Raw genomic sequence first — 15,381 nt, 5'->3', positions numbered from 1 at the left:
AATTTTTCAAGAGAGAATTACGGAACCACTAATTCAGTCAGCGATCTACACGTCGAATTGATACTGAAATGGCAGCTTTAAAAGTAAGCAAATATTTGGATTTCATTCAGTCCTATGAAATTTAAAAAAATGTACGAGTAGGTACATCGTCGGCGCTATAAATCAGGCCAAAAATAAACACAATGTTCGGATAACTCGATACAAAAAACCTTTCTGGATGATTGGGATCGGTCGAGTGAAAATTAAAGGTTTCAAAATTTTATCGCCAAATTGCATGTTGAAACGATGATCGCGCCAGGACTGTAATTTACAATACCACGGTGTTGGTACCTACGAGTATACCCATAAATATATTTCTTCTTCCCTTTTTTTTTCGGAGTATAAACGTATTCGAACGCGTATAAAAATTCACAGAGTAGGTTATTGCTTCGACCTTCGTTCAAGGATAACTTCATTTTGACCCGAATAAGCAGAATGAAAATGTTCATTTGGAAAAGTCTTTAAAATAGGTATTAGAAACACGCCGAGCGTAAGTACCCATTAAAATCATTAAAAGGCTGAGTTTTGCGTTCGATGGATACATGGGAAATTTCTTGGTGGAGTGAAAGGCAAATTCTGCGTATGCAAATTCACACAGAGAAGGTAGATCTGCACATCGCTACCAACCACTTCAACAAATTCCTTCGCCGAATAACCCCCCCCCCCATCAAAAATTGAATATACGGGGTCGTACGTGTTGAACCATTAGAACGTTCATTGTGTAGACAGCAGACACATCACAATGCAGGTGACTTTTCATGTCTTAAGAAATGATAGGGGAGGTGGAAAATGTGGACATGGCGGAGAAACGCTAAATAACATTTTCCACTCGGATAATTCCGCTCATGTCGGAAGACGAGTAGGAATTTCTTTGGCTGAGACGAAGCGAGCAAACTGAATACTATAAAAAATGAAAATCACGTTTTGTTTTTTAACCTAGACATTTTAAAAATATTTATAGAGCAATGGTCTCTTAACATCGGACGAAAAATTTTTACTTGGGTATTACGATCGCAATATATAAAAGGATTTGAATGGAATACAAATTTATTCACATGGTAGGCGTTCGAAACAATCTTTCAAAGGAGGTTTGATATATATATAACGGATTAACTCGTGACGGCGGCGCCACCTCTACCTCCACCCTCATCTATGGTCTTCGTCGACATAGTCGTATTCTCGAGCTCTGCGTCTGGTATACGTACCTACGTAGAAGAAGGTTGTGTATAAATGTAGAGGTATACAATACACGGCAGCAGAAGACAGATTACTGCTTTAGCGAACCACCGCGGCCGGATTTTACCTCGAAGCCCGATCCTGGGTATACTTTTAAATGGCGAAATATCGTACCAACTACCTATCTGAAACCGTACCCACCGATGAAATAAAATCGGCCAACGCCATCCCCATACGAGTACACGGGATACGCACACGTTTACAAAATGGGGCGCAAATTTCTCTCGCATAGTGATGGAAAAAGCGAGTTTTACTCCAACAGTCGACCAACAAGGCTCAAAGAGTTAGGCACCTCGCCTCACCTCGTCATTTCCATTTCCACCTCAGCCGGAGAAATTCACTGTTTTCGCGCGTACGTTCGTACCGAATCAGCTTAGCTTGCGAAAGTCTATAATCCGGCTGTTCAACTTGATGGTGTGGAAATTCACACGACAGATCATCGGATTTAGTAATGCAATTTCCAACCCTGCGCTCTGCCTATCCGGCCTCGCCGTCGTCGCCGGTTTTAAAACTTGAAACAACCATCCAGATGTTTACTTGCATTTCGAGTCTGCGATGCAACGTGTACGTATAATAAGATTTTTGCAACGAAACGACGAGCGAGAGGCTCGTGCAAATTCCTGTTTTCATTTTTCCCAAAGCGATGAGATGAACTTTCGTAGTGCTCAGATTGTGCTTTGAGCCTCCGTTTTTTATGCGCTTTTTTTTTTAATCGAATAAAAGAGAATAGAACTTTGTTACGAGTTCTTTGTTTGCGTTTTGTTTAGTTGCGTGTTAAATTCGAAAAGAGTTTAGGAGGAGAGGGAGAGGGTGTTAATACAAAAAGGTTCTCGCCAGCTATGCTCAATATTAATTAGATACCCTGTTGATTATAAAAATCTTGTTTATACTCGGCTCAATTCTTCAGATGAAATCTGGTTTGAAAGTTGACAAATGATTGGCTCAAAGAGGCATTTCAGAAATTCTGTAAAACCATCAACACTTTTATTTTTTCTACTTTTTAATTTACATTTTGGAGTTTATATATGTAGAACCACCTAAGCAAAAAATAATGGCCGAATGACCTCAACTGGACGGGGGGGGGGGTTCAAATTTTTAGATCAATATGAACCCCTTACCTGTTGGGATCTCAAAATGTTCAAAACTTTAAAATTCTACATATTTTTCAAACAATTATTTTTTTCCCGCATGAACGTGAATTAGTTGTTCAATTTCAAATTCACTACCTTGAGAATACTATCATACAATTATAATATTAGGAAAGAAAACGCTATTACCTATTTTTAAAATTTCTTTAACCGGACAAAAATTAATTTTGAGCTTTTCTGATGAAAGACATCAGAAAGGCAAAAAATTGAAACGTTAGAAAATTTAGATTTCTTAAAAATTTTAGCACTCTTTAGGGAGGCCAAACATTGACCTAGAAAATTTGAAGTTTTCCTATGTCTGACAGTGGTCCAGGAGACCCACTAAAATGACTTTACCATAATCCAATGTCGTTAGTCAAAGTGGTGAAATACTAGAAGAAACAAGCTCATATTTTTGAATTTTGACATTATTTTTTTTGTAAATGTGGGAAAACAGCCCAGAAAATTTGCCGGCCTCTACGTAATCCAATAGGTACACAATTCAGTAGGCCTGCACACTGCAGTTCTATCGAAACGATCATTTTCACCCCTCTGTGTGCAACTATGAGTTCCTATGTGCATCAAAAAGTTGTTTGTTTAAACCGCCATTTTCTTTTTTCAAACACCAGAACGTTGTTGACTATCGTTCAACGAAACCATGGCGCCACGCCGAAGTTACCGCGCGAGATGTTTTGTTGAATTCTCTCGTAGCATTGTGGAACGCTAGTGGATGCTCGGGAGTTAAGATGGGGTAAAATGGCGAGCCTGCATATTTTGCATCTGAGTAGAAAGAGCTCGTAAAAATATTTTTGAGAAAAACGAGTTTTTCACCATTTTGTGATTCCAGCGTAACGTCTAAACATTTTAATCACATAAGTGCATGAGGCTTCTGAAGGGCCAGAAATGATGAACTTCGGTCCGGGGAATTGGTATTAGCTTCAGGACTACTTATCATTCATCACTTCCGAAAACAATCTATTCTGAATTTTTAAAATCAATTTGAGTAGCTAAAATTCTGGTTATAGTTGTTTCAGACATTCAGATATTTTTAGAAATCGTGGTCTCTTTCAAATTGGAGACGAATATCTCGAAAGGTTCCTTAGTAAGTAAGTTTCGTACCATTTGACCAAAAAAAATTCCAAAGAGCAAGCTAAAAATGCATTATGACACTCGCATAGGGTATTTTGAAGTTATATGCCTCCCATCCCCCCTCCAGCTAAAATTGCGATTATGGGCTCTATATTGACCACTGTAAATAGGGTCCTGCAATCTGCTAGATCTGAAAAAAACTACAAATTTCTCAAGTTGATTTTTTAGGCGATTTGTTTTTTTTTTAGCAATAGCTTCTCCCCCATCCGGCATCCCATCCAGAAACAAGTAAATGAAAACAAAATGAAGGCTCGAACAATTAAAAATGTTTTTGACTACTAAATTTAGGCATAAGTTGCTGTACATTGAGAATTTTTTTCGATTAGGTCTACTCTCTAAATTTGAAACAGTCAATTTCACTGCTTAGCAGTCACGACATTTTGCCTTTTTAAAGCAGTAGTTTTTTTTACTGCAAAACAGTGAAAAAAACTACTGCTTTAAAAAGGCAAAATGTCGTGACTGCTAAGCAGTGAAATTTGACTGCTTTAAATTTAGAGAGTACACACAGTCGTACCCATAGAGATTCAGATTCTTCATCTTGTTAACGTGTACATACAAAAAACTACCTAACTCGAAAACTTTTCAAAGGTACTCTTATATTCGAAAGCAATTACATATGTATTCGACCCTTGTACTTGGAACTGTATTCAATAGGTCCACTTTTGGCCTTCTAAGAAATGCTTTTGAGAATTTTTCTCAATTGCTATGCCCAAGTCCAGTCTGCCTCTGCGTTTACCTATAGACCTACGTTATTGTTGTAGAAATTCAACACCACTTTCGAGTTAGTTTTGTTCTCCGTGGTAAAAATCTATTGATTGTTTAAAAACAGGTACCTATTTACCGGTTTCGAAAATATTCATCGCTGGAGAAGACATTTTTCAATACAAAGGCAGCCAGGCACTTCAACTGACAAACCAAACAATAAAAAATTCTAGGAACAAAGAGCAGTCGTTGCAATCTATGCAATTTCAACCTCACTCCATGGCCTACGTGACTACCTGAAAACATCCCCACTAGCACCCCTAGCCAGTAAATGGCAACGTCGCAGATGCGCGGGCAGCAAACGGAAGTGGAACGTTGGCTGGAACTGGTTTCTGTGGTCAAAGTGCGAGTCAATTTGCTTTTGTTGCTCGGTACGCTCAAGTCAGTTTTTACTGCTGCTCTTCATTTGTTGCCAAACGTTGAACGCATTCGGATGAAATTCAGACTGCTGAAGTGTTTTCTATCTGAAGTGTAAATTTCCAATTTGAGTGTTAACGCGATTCGTCACTGTTTTTTTCCTCGACGATACCGAAGTCATATTCTGAGAAAATGGATGATTTGTCCGTGTTTTTGGAATGTGTGAGTACCTAACTAATTATAATATCAATTTATAATTTGCTCAATTTGGTCTCTATGTAATCCAATACGTACACAATTCAGTAGATATGTAATTTTATCCAGGTGGTCATTTTTACCCCTGTGTGCAACGGAGGGTCCTTTGTAAAAATAAAATATTTCAGAACCTTCGACTTGAATAATTCAATTACACTCGTGTTTAATTCAGATGATCCACATACGCGTACTAAAAATTCATTAGAAAGTGGTTTGTTTAAGATTTTAATTTTTGTCCGCCATATTGTTTTTTCAAACGCTGGAGCGTTGTTTACTGCTGTTCAACGAAATCACGACGAAGTTGCAGCGCGAGACCGCGTGTGCTTTGTTTGAAATCTCACGTAGCCTCGTGGAACGCTTCTTAACGCTCTGGAAATTTTCAGGGAAAAATGGCGGGCCTACATATTTTGCATCTGAGCAGAAAGAGCTCATAAAAATACCTTTTAACCAATATGTGATTTCGCGACGGAAGGCGGGAAAGACCCCAAAAATTTCAATAATTAGGGCACCCAATATATTTTCATGGATGTTTTTTTTTGAGGAATTTCGATTGCAAATGTCACAAAATTGTTTTCCGTTTCAAAAAATTCATTTTTCTAATAAGTCCAACTTAATTTCAAATACATATTTTCCCCTAAAATGCACATTCATTTACGCATTCGATTGATATTTGAATATTATCGTCCATTGATCAAATAAATGTTATCGTCTAAGATTCACAATTCGTCGAACATTTTTGAATATTTTGAGATTTTTTTCAAAATTTCGATTTACTTACTTACTTTAACATAACATCTGTTTTTCAAAATATAATATTTGATTGTTGTTGGTAATGTTGGTGTTAAAAATACTATTTTCATTCGATCATTTTGTTTCATTTTCTGAAAATTCGCATATTTTTAAATATTTTTAGCGAATCTAAATATTTTGGGCATTATTTCACCCAAATAATCAAATAAAATATTCCTCGAATAAGAGCATGAAGGTACGTAAATCACATAAGAAATAAAAAACATGAAATTTCGTATTATTCAGGCTGAGGTATGGGGAAAAAAGTAGCTGAACTATGGCTACAAAGTTGATCATTCATCATTGTAGGTATGGCACATCAAAATCGTGTTCGATTCCATTCACTTTCTTATTCTATTTACTTGAGTGGTTACTCGATCTTCAAATCACCACTAATTTTCTAAGCTCTGTGATTTGAATGAATACTTTCTACATTTTCGCATACCTATCAAAATTCGATACAATGTACCAAAAAACATGAAAAAAAAACTGCAATAGCAATATTAATTCATCCTCCATCAAATACTTCGAACCTTGTCCCGCGCAATTTTTGGTCATTTCAAGTTCTTGAAATCAGTTCCAAAAGAATAAAGGATATCAGTCGTAGGTAAAAATCCACAACATTCATAGAAACAGTAACGACTAACTGGCGCGCCAACCTGGAGTCACGTTTTCAAAAATGAATAGCGTTGTGAACAAAATGTAAAGATAAAAGGCGCGCCAGAGAAATTTTAAATAGGTATACCTTTTCAAATTTGAGTTTTATTATGTTATTTGCGTAGGTATGTAGTTTGTAATTGTTTGTGTGTAGTCCTGACATATACATGTGTAGATATTTGTGTAGACAGCGTCTGTCTACAGTTTCTTAAAATCGCTGTATTTTTGGAGCCAATTAAGTGTGGCTGCTTGGAACGGCAAATTACTGCGATTGATCAGATTTTTTATATTCTCGATTCTTGCAAAATAAATCATTCGATAAACTTCATTTCACCTCAAAAAATTATTGTAATGTCATTACCTACTTCAAATATCAAAAACGTAAATGTGTATTTTGTTCCATTATCAAAGAACATTATTGATAAATGGAACCTCTCGAGGATTTCATCTCCGACTTGACCTACCGCGATTTTTGAAAATACATAGAATTATCTGAAATCCCCACAACCAAAATTTCAGCAGCCCAAATACTGCAGGTAGATTTTCAATGGGTTTTTAATAATTCAAAATTGGCTATTTTCGATTATCCATTTATTTATTTTATTTTGTTTTTTTTTTTAAATACAATATTTGTTCATTTAAAATGATGGAAATCAGTCTTGGAACAAAATATTAACTCTCCCGAACCGAATGTCACCTGTTTTGAAAATTCATGAGCTTCCATCGCAATTTCCAAGTTTTCTAGAACTTATTTTTCCAGAACACCTGGACATCAATTTGGGTCACTAAGAATCAAATTTGTGACATAATCTTGACCTGTTTAAAAGGCTTGTCCTCATTAGAGTCGATTTCCGAATGGTGTCTCGAGGGTGTTTTTTGATCAGCGTTTTCCAAATTATTGGTCAAAAAAACACATTCGGGAGGTTCGCTTAGGAATCGAGCGAAACGTGAATAAACTCGTTAAATAAGTCGAGAATAAATCGCTGATCAATTTTTAGCTGACCAAATTGATCTCCACACACTGAAAGCTCCAGAATGATTCAAAATGCAGAAATTCGCATTCGAGGGAGTTTCCAGGCTCTGAATAGACCATCTTTTAGGAGGAAACATCTCATGAAATTATGCACTCTTTGACTACTATAAAACACTGTAATGGAGGGTTTAAAAATGATGATAATAAGCACAGAAATAGTCAAAAAATGCTTTCAAATTTTGATATCATTGTTCCCCTTTTAACGTAAGAAGCTTTAAAAATAATGTGTTGATTTCTGTTTTAGATGTATTTTTCTTTTCTAATTGTTTTATTTGTTTCTTGTTCCAGATGAAAATAAAATATGACCTCAAAAGAGCGATTAAACAGGCGCGAAAAGAAAATCGCCGGCGACGCCGCCAACAAAGGAAATTGAAGCGTCTGCAAAAGAACAAAAAAAAAGAACAGCTTTTATGCGCCGAGTTGGAAAAGATGAATTTATCGTAGAAAATTTCGTTGAATTGTGATTGTTGGTCAACCGGTAAATTCACGGTGTATTTTTTTAATTTTTAGTTTCTATTGAATTTTGTACATAATTACCTATTCATTGTATCATTCACCTTTTTTTTTTTTTTGTTTTTTTTTTACTACATATCTACTTAATGTTCCTCTCATTTGTAATTTGTTTTTGATTTCAATTTCCTTTTTTTCTAATTTTTAATTATGTGTAATGTTGTTAGTATAATCAATTGACACGGTGAATGCTGAATTTTTACTGGTTAATATACAATTTCCTAGCTGAAAATGGCTGTAATTATTTAACATAATTTAATTTTTTTTTAAATTTCGTTTGTTGAATGCATAATCGATGATCTAAGAAGTACCTAACCGACACTTCGAGACAACATTCAAGTTTAAAAATTACTTACAAAATCAAGTACTCGTTCTTGTTTTCAAAATTCAGTTTTGGGTCACGCTAAAATCACATGACGTATTTAGGAGAGTGATAAGAGGTTCTTCAATCCTAAAAGTCGTAACCAGTTTTTGAACAAGAGTAATCTCGACTGATGAAATTATATTGTATGTAAGATAAATTAAATACGAGCTGTTTCGCTAATTCACGATTTGGAAAACTGAATCGATGGTTGAAATGAATTCATACGGGACTTGTTATTCAAACAACTGATTCTAGTGCCAGGTTTGATTCTGAGATGATTGGTACCCATTCATTTTTTTTTTTCATCGAAGATCAACGGTAAGTACCACACATACCTACTTATTTTTAATATTTTGCTTTAAATATCGACAACCAAGTAGGGAAAAAGTCATTCTTCGATTGCTTAAAAAAATTCAGTTATTCGTAATACATATTTCAATTCTAAAAATCGTAAATTTTTCAAATTTATTTTCCCTTTTATTTGTTTTAACCATATAATCACCCCTAACAACAAAAAATGTTATTTTTCAAAAATCAAAATTTTTTGTTTCGATCGCTGGATTTCTCAAATTACAAATTTTTAGTCAAGATACCATTCGGAATGCGAAAAAAATTCTATACCATCTCCATGTTCAGCTGGAGTCGCACAACATACGAGTGGCTATGATTTAACACTTGAAGGACGAGAGAAAAAAATTTCAAAAAGTATCATAAAGTAGGTAACCTTTACACCTATATAATACAAGATACAGCACCTGATACGATTTTGAAAAAAGGTACACCCCTAAAGCTCAATTACCATTCCATTAAAGGACGAGGGAGCTCGAGAAAAAAAAAGGTAAAAAGAACAAGAGGGATCCGCTATTGTTCATCGAACATGCCGTATACATTACCAAATCCTTTAACCCTCGCTTTAATACATTAAAACCAGATCAACACGTGTCACCGAACTTATAGGAACGTGAGCTCAAACTAACACAGGGAATCGATATCGATTATCTATGCGCCAAGAGGGATAATTTTACCTGCTCAGCCAAAATATGAAGACTAGATACAAACAACATCCCCTTATACGCGTATAGCGAATACAACAACGACGATCCAATGAGCTGCTAATATCAAACTCAAACGCACTCCGATGGTAAAGAAGTTATTCGGAGAATCAACGAAATTATATTTTGCCAACAATATGGTATTCGTCAACCTTGTTAATGAAAACTTTCCTGTTGTAGACACCTGTTTATTAAATCACAATAAAGGCGCGAGGCGCCAAGCGCCAACCAGCGAGCGAACGAATGAACGAGTGAACGAGCGAACGAGACGCGAAGAACATTATTGAACTAGCGCTGAAATTAGTTTCTGAAAGTTATCCTCAATTGCTAATTATCTCGATGAGATAATATTTCGCATCCGCGCTCGAATATTTCTAGCTTCTTCCACGTCGTCGTCGTTCAGTCGTTGTTGTCGTCGTCGTCGAAATACGTTTTTCTTTATAAAATATACACGACATCGCCCAAAACTTTCGCCATTCATAAAGTATGACTGGAACTTGTCATGGACAGAAAATACGTTCCGATAACCTCTCGCTACCTTGCTCTCCTTTTGCCCGCCGTCGCTTATTTGGCTCGTTTCGCAATATGTATGACAAAAAGATGAACACAGAATTTCGGTTTAATTTCGTGGAAATTACGTAGCTGCGATCTTTCCAATTTGACAAGTTTTACTTTCATCGTACCTACTCACAACACTACACAGCATATACGAGTATACGCGTGTATACTACTCTTAAATAAATAACACCGCGATTTTACCCTCTACTTTCGTTTAACACCATTCTCAACTCATTCTGTACGTAACACGCGTCTCACACTGCATTCTACATCCACCCACAGCTCGCCGCATATCACCATGTCGTAAAATTTCTCAAAATTAATTTCACTGTCAACACGTTGACGTGATGGGCACCAGACACCAATGTCGTGTTTTTCCGAGTCACGTATTAAAACGACAATTCGTAGTCGTCTTCGAGATTTTTGTACAATTTTCTCGTTATTTTCTTTTACTTTTTTTGGCGCTACGATCTTCAAATTGAAAAAGAGATCCGAAACAAAAAATGTGGTTGTTCTCTGAGGATATCAGATAGCTCTTACGAGGGCCAATTGAATTGAAATTTAGCTTGCTAAAAGAGCATGTTACCACCGATCCAAATTTTGAGCTGCCGAAATTGATTTTACAATTTTTGGGGGACTTTATCAACTTTCACCACCTCAACAAAACCAGCAGATAAAAATCATAACCGCGACACAATCGGCAATAATTTCCACCAGCACTCATCTTCATTCCCCTACCAAATATCTCAGCTCGAAGAACACAAAACGTCGCAGGCTCCACTACTGTCCGATATGGCAACAAGTAAGTACTTACGCATACCTACATAAATGAGAGAGTAAACTAAATCATGCGATTCTTTACACGTAATTACGTAGAACGTACCCCAATTCCTCCACACAACGCAGGAGCACCCTTAGCTCATAGAGCAGAGAATAGAATACCAGATAGACAGAGAAGAGACCGAGATGGGGAATATTTTTACACATGCCAGGTCAGATTAAGCGGTTCGATCTCGTGTGTCGTGTACTATGTTTCGTTAGGTTAGATGGAAAATTGACATTACCAATTCGTCCGGTGAAATGCTAATGGCTCCGGTATGGCTACCGTAACGAATTTGAATTTGCATAAATTCGCATCGATAAATAAATTCAGGTTTACCACGCTTCAAATTAGTACAAAACCGAGAGAATGTGTAACCTGCATGATTTTATTACTGACGTATGATTAACTACCACTACGTGTAATGTACCTGCGGTGAACATTACCAACCGAGTGATGAGTGTCGTTTTCTTCTTTTGAATATTTTCATTTTGGCGATTAAAGAAAAAATTGTGTTTTTACAATACTGTATAATTATTTTCTTACTTACGTGTACTACCTACGGTTCAATTCGAATAGACAGCCAGAGAGAGGAAACAAAACCAAACAAGGTAGGCTTGACTACAAAAGTATTGGTATACACTTACAAACATTGTTAAATATCGCCATCAAAGCCTAATTCAACGCAGAAAACTACTGTCCCAGTAGGGAAGAGTGATTGTGGTGTCACTGATAGCGATTTTTCATCTGATATAAAGAAAAAATTGAACAAAATTGATGTGTCTAAACTCGAGTAGACATGAAATGACTGACCCATGTTCAATCTTCAAAGTGATTGATGGCAGTTTCAAGTATCTGAAGGTCACATTCGTGGAGATGGGTCGCCCAAAAATTGAATTTTTTGCGAAAAATTCTTCATCGTAGCGCTATGTACGTCATAGCGTTATGAAAGTCCCTGATCATGGCATAAATACCGCTATAATGAAGCGTTTTCCACTGAACACTCAATTTTTGGGCTACCCTCCCCTTCACCAATGTGAGTCTTAGGAGGGTCGTACAGCATTCCACCCGCATTACCCAAACACAAGCCGAAACCTATTGAACAGGTAACGAATGCATTATAATGAGACTTTTCTGGGTTTTGCCAGCATGAATTATTATGTTGTGTAGTCAGAAGTGTCAGTGAGTGATTATAATCAGATCTTTCATCCTATGTTTGTTCTTTTAAAACGTGTTTGTTCGAATTTTTCAAAATATGAATCAACACGAAAACGAGCAACTTTGTACTCCCGAGGATGTAAGGGAGAAGAAGCCGTGGAAACCGGAGATAATCTGCTGCCAGGCAAATCAAGATTGAGATATGAAACTGCTTACAAAAAGTTCAATACTCCGAAACAGAGTAGAAAAATACCAGAGACTTACAATTCGCCGAATGTACTGCTCTGCTATTTTAGAGCATTATCAAAGAACCATAAACCGTCAAAATTGTGGGCGACTCACTCGATGATCAACACAATGTTAAAACTAGAATACGAAACAGACATAAGTTAACAAAACGGTCAAAATTTATGAAAAAAAATATCAAAAGGGTATAAGCCGACTCAAGCAAAACCATTCCAAGAAACCAAACTACAAAAATTTCTCCAAACCACCCCTGATGAAAAATGGCTCGCTGTTAAAGACCACTGGGTCCCCTCATAGTGGTGATTGTGTGGAGGAAACTTTATTGGCTCCAACATTTTTTTAAAGATAGCCGATAATGTTTCATAAAAATTTCAAAAATCAGAAGACAGGTGTCCGAAAAAAAATTAAACATTTCAAATTGAATGAAATATTCCTTAAAAACCTGAAAAGTCTCTTTGAATATACATAGAACCTTTAATTTTGTCTTGTTATGTAGGTATATTGAATAATTTTGAGCCTGAAATTTAATCACGATTTTTTTAAAAATTGTTTTGCAGGTACCTGTTCAGCTTAATTACTACATACCCTACGTATCTTCAGATCTTCGGATTTCCGCGAGCATTTTTTAGCTTATTTGACCCATTAATCCCTTTTTTGCCCAAGATATGTTATCATAAAAGAGGCAAATAAAAATACTTATTATATTAACTTACTTATTTTTAAATTTTAATTATAGGTATTAATTTTAATTTGATATTTTATTTTGATAAATAAGTATAATGTTTTTTGTATTTATTTTAATAATAATTTTTATATAGAATTTTTTATATAAATACTTTATTTTTTTTATTATTTAATGACGATATTCCCATTTGAGGGTGCAAATTTGGAAGGAATTTGGGGTATGACGGTTAGTATTTATGGGTAATTTAGATTAATTTAGATAGAGTTTAGTAGATACATTGGGTAATTGCTGCCAAGGTTGGGCCTCAAGATTGCCCAATTTTAATGACCTAAGTTTATTTTCAATTTCTTCTTTTTTGCGTTTTTGAATGATATTTTGTACCTTACCTGAGTAATTAATAATAAATACTTTTTTTTTTCATGTTGATCAATTTTTTGGGTTTGAGGAAGAGAAAGGCATAAAAAATTGATGCTAGTGCTGGTGCGGGAAGGGGGATAAAAATTACAACTTTGAACATTTTTCGAAAATTGGGTACATTTCTTTCAAATGCCTGGAAACGCCACTGCTCTATTATTCTCGAAAGTACACACAAAACATAAACCCGCGACTTTCATAATTCGCTATAGCCAAATTGTAAACGTAGCCTACACTTTGTCGAGCAGTGAATGACAACAACCTGCAGCAAAAATCCTAAGAAAAACACGCGTTTTTTACGCCTCATAATACAGTAAAATTATCCGGGTGTTTTCTCGTCGCAACGAGGAGTTATCTCACGACGGAGAAAATCTTCAGGGAAATTAATACGAAGAGATCGAAATTGTTCAAGTCTGGAGAAATACCCTGGAACGCCTTCGCTCGACTCCCGTATCCTTCGTTCCCTCATACCCTTCAATCTTATTCATGTACACGAATGTAAGTATTCGAAATTCAAAAACACGCCAAGAACGAAATCGCTGGAGAACTTTTTTTCGTTTTTTTTTCTTCAACTCACTCGATAGTGGAGACGAGGCAGGCACTAGTAGGGAAGAAAAGAACGATTTTAATCATGCAGAATGACACGAAAATAATGAATGAGTTGAATAGCATTGTACGAAGCTGGCGAAAAAAAAGACGAGAAAAAAGGGTGAATTTAGCTGCGTGAAGAATAACGAACGATAAATGTAATCAAAATTCTTTTAATGCGCTCGAATATCGGAATATATTTATGATACGAGTTCGTATCTTTTCCTTTTCTCTCTTTTATTCTTTCCTCGTCGCTCGCGTAGGTACAACAGCACGACAGCCTTGAACGTGGGCGGGGCGGGGGTGCGAAACGAGTGAAAAAAAATTCAAAAACACGTAGAGCTTTTTCCCGCCGCCGACATTTTATAATGAACAATGGCTGTGAACTTTTTTAAATTTCATTTTTAAGCGTTTTACTCTTGTTTTTCGTGTTTTCACAAGCGAATTCTTCATATTCCGAAGTTGCTTTTAAAATATATACTTTTAATCCGCTTTTTGGTTCTTTTTCACTCTGCAGATCCCTTTACCTCGCGCCAGTTACCTCCCGGTTTTTATATTTTTTTTTGCGAAAGGAAAAATTACGAGGTATTTGCGCCTGAAAGACTGTTCTTCATTAAAGCAACTTCTTTGAGTTTAGAGAGTAATATTTACTTTTACGTCGTTATAATTCATTTTAACTTGTAAAAGTTATCGCGAATTTTTTTTTTAATGTTAAAGCAACCTTTTTTCTTCATTTTTTTTTTTTTTATAAATAATTTGTAAGTTTTTTTCATTTATACGCCGGAGATAACAGGATCGCACATTAAATTGTACAACTTTGCTCGTTTTTCCACATTGCTCTTGACTTTTTGCTTACTTTTTAATGCTTTTAATAGGTGTATTAAAACGACTATATTAGTACATATTAGGGTGGAGCGGAAAAAATTTATAGTCTTCGATTTCACTGAAATTGAAGTATGTTGGAGATTTTGAGTTGAAATGACCCCCAAAAAATTTTCAGCCCCCCACGTGCCCCTGCGGTGGAACTGTGGCCCCCCAAAGTAGGGTCATTTTGGAAAAAAACGCTGTTTTTCGAATTTAAAAGTAGCAATAACCATTTTTTTCGAAAACGGGTAGCACTCAAAAGTTGCGATTTGAGATGACGAATCGAATGACGTAATTGGTTTTTCGATTTGACCCCCGCTAACCCTCCCCAGTTTCGTTTGAAAAGTCGCGAATCGGCGTTTTTTTGCTATTTTAATCAAAAATACAGTCGATTTAGGATCCGAATGCGATTTTATGATTGATTATTACTTTTCACATTGAAACAAGTGAATCTAGCTCGTATTCTAATCTCTACCCCTCCCCCTTTCTTGAGCCCCCTCCCACATTAAAAACTCCCCTGCCACCTTGAATATCGTTCCAACAAGAAAAATCACGTGATAAAAGTTGTTTCTTGAACATTTTTCTACATTTTGGTTCTAACAAAAATTTTATTTGGCGCCACCGTTGGGCCCAAAATTCCCAAAAACCATTTCCAAAAAAATTCAAAATCGCATTTTTAACGTTTTTACATATTAAAAATTTGTAATCGAGAAATGTG

The 15,381-nt window shown here is 35.9% G+C and overlaps 1 protein-coding gene across 3 annotated transcripts in view; it reads right to left on the bottom strand.

Moving 5' to 3' along the window:
• mbl (muscleblind) overlaps nucleotides 1-15,381 on the bottom strand; it is a 368,573-nt gene that overhangs the window by 269,854 nt on the left and 83,338 nt on the right. The window lies entirely within an intron of this gene.

This window comes from Planococcus citri, chromosome 1 (assembly GCF_950023065.1).
Source record: "Planococcus citri chromosome 1, ihPlaCitr1.1, whole genome shotgun sequence".
Taxonomy (NCBI): Eukaryota; Metazoa; Arthropoda; class Insecta; order Hemiptera; family Pseudococcidae; genus Planococcus; species Planococcus citri.
The sequence above is the reverse complement of the archived record's forward strand: the minus strand, read 5'-3'. Positions and strand labels throughout refer to the sequence as shown.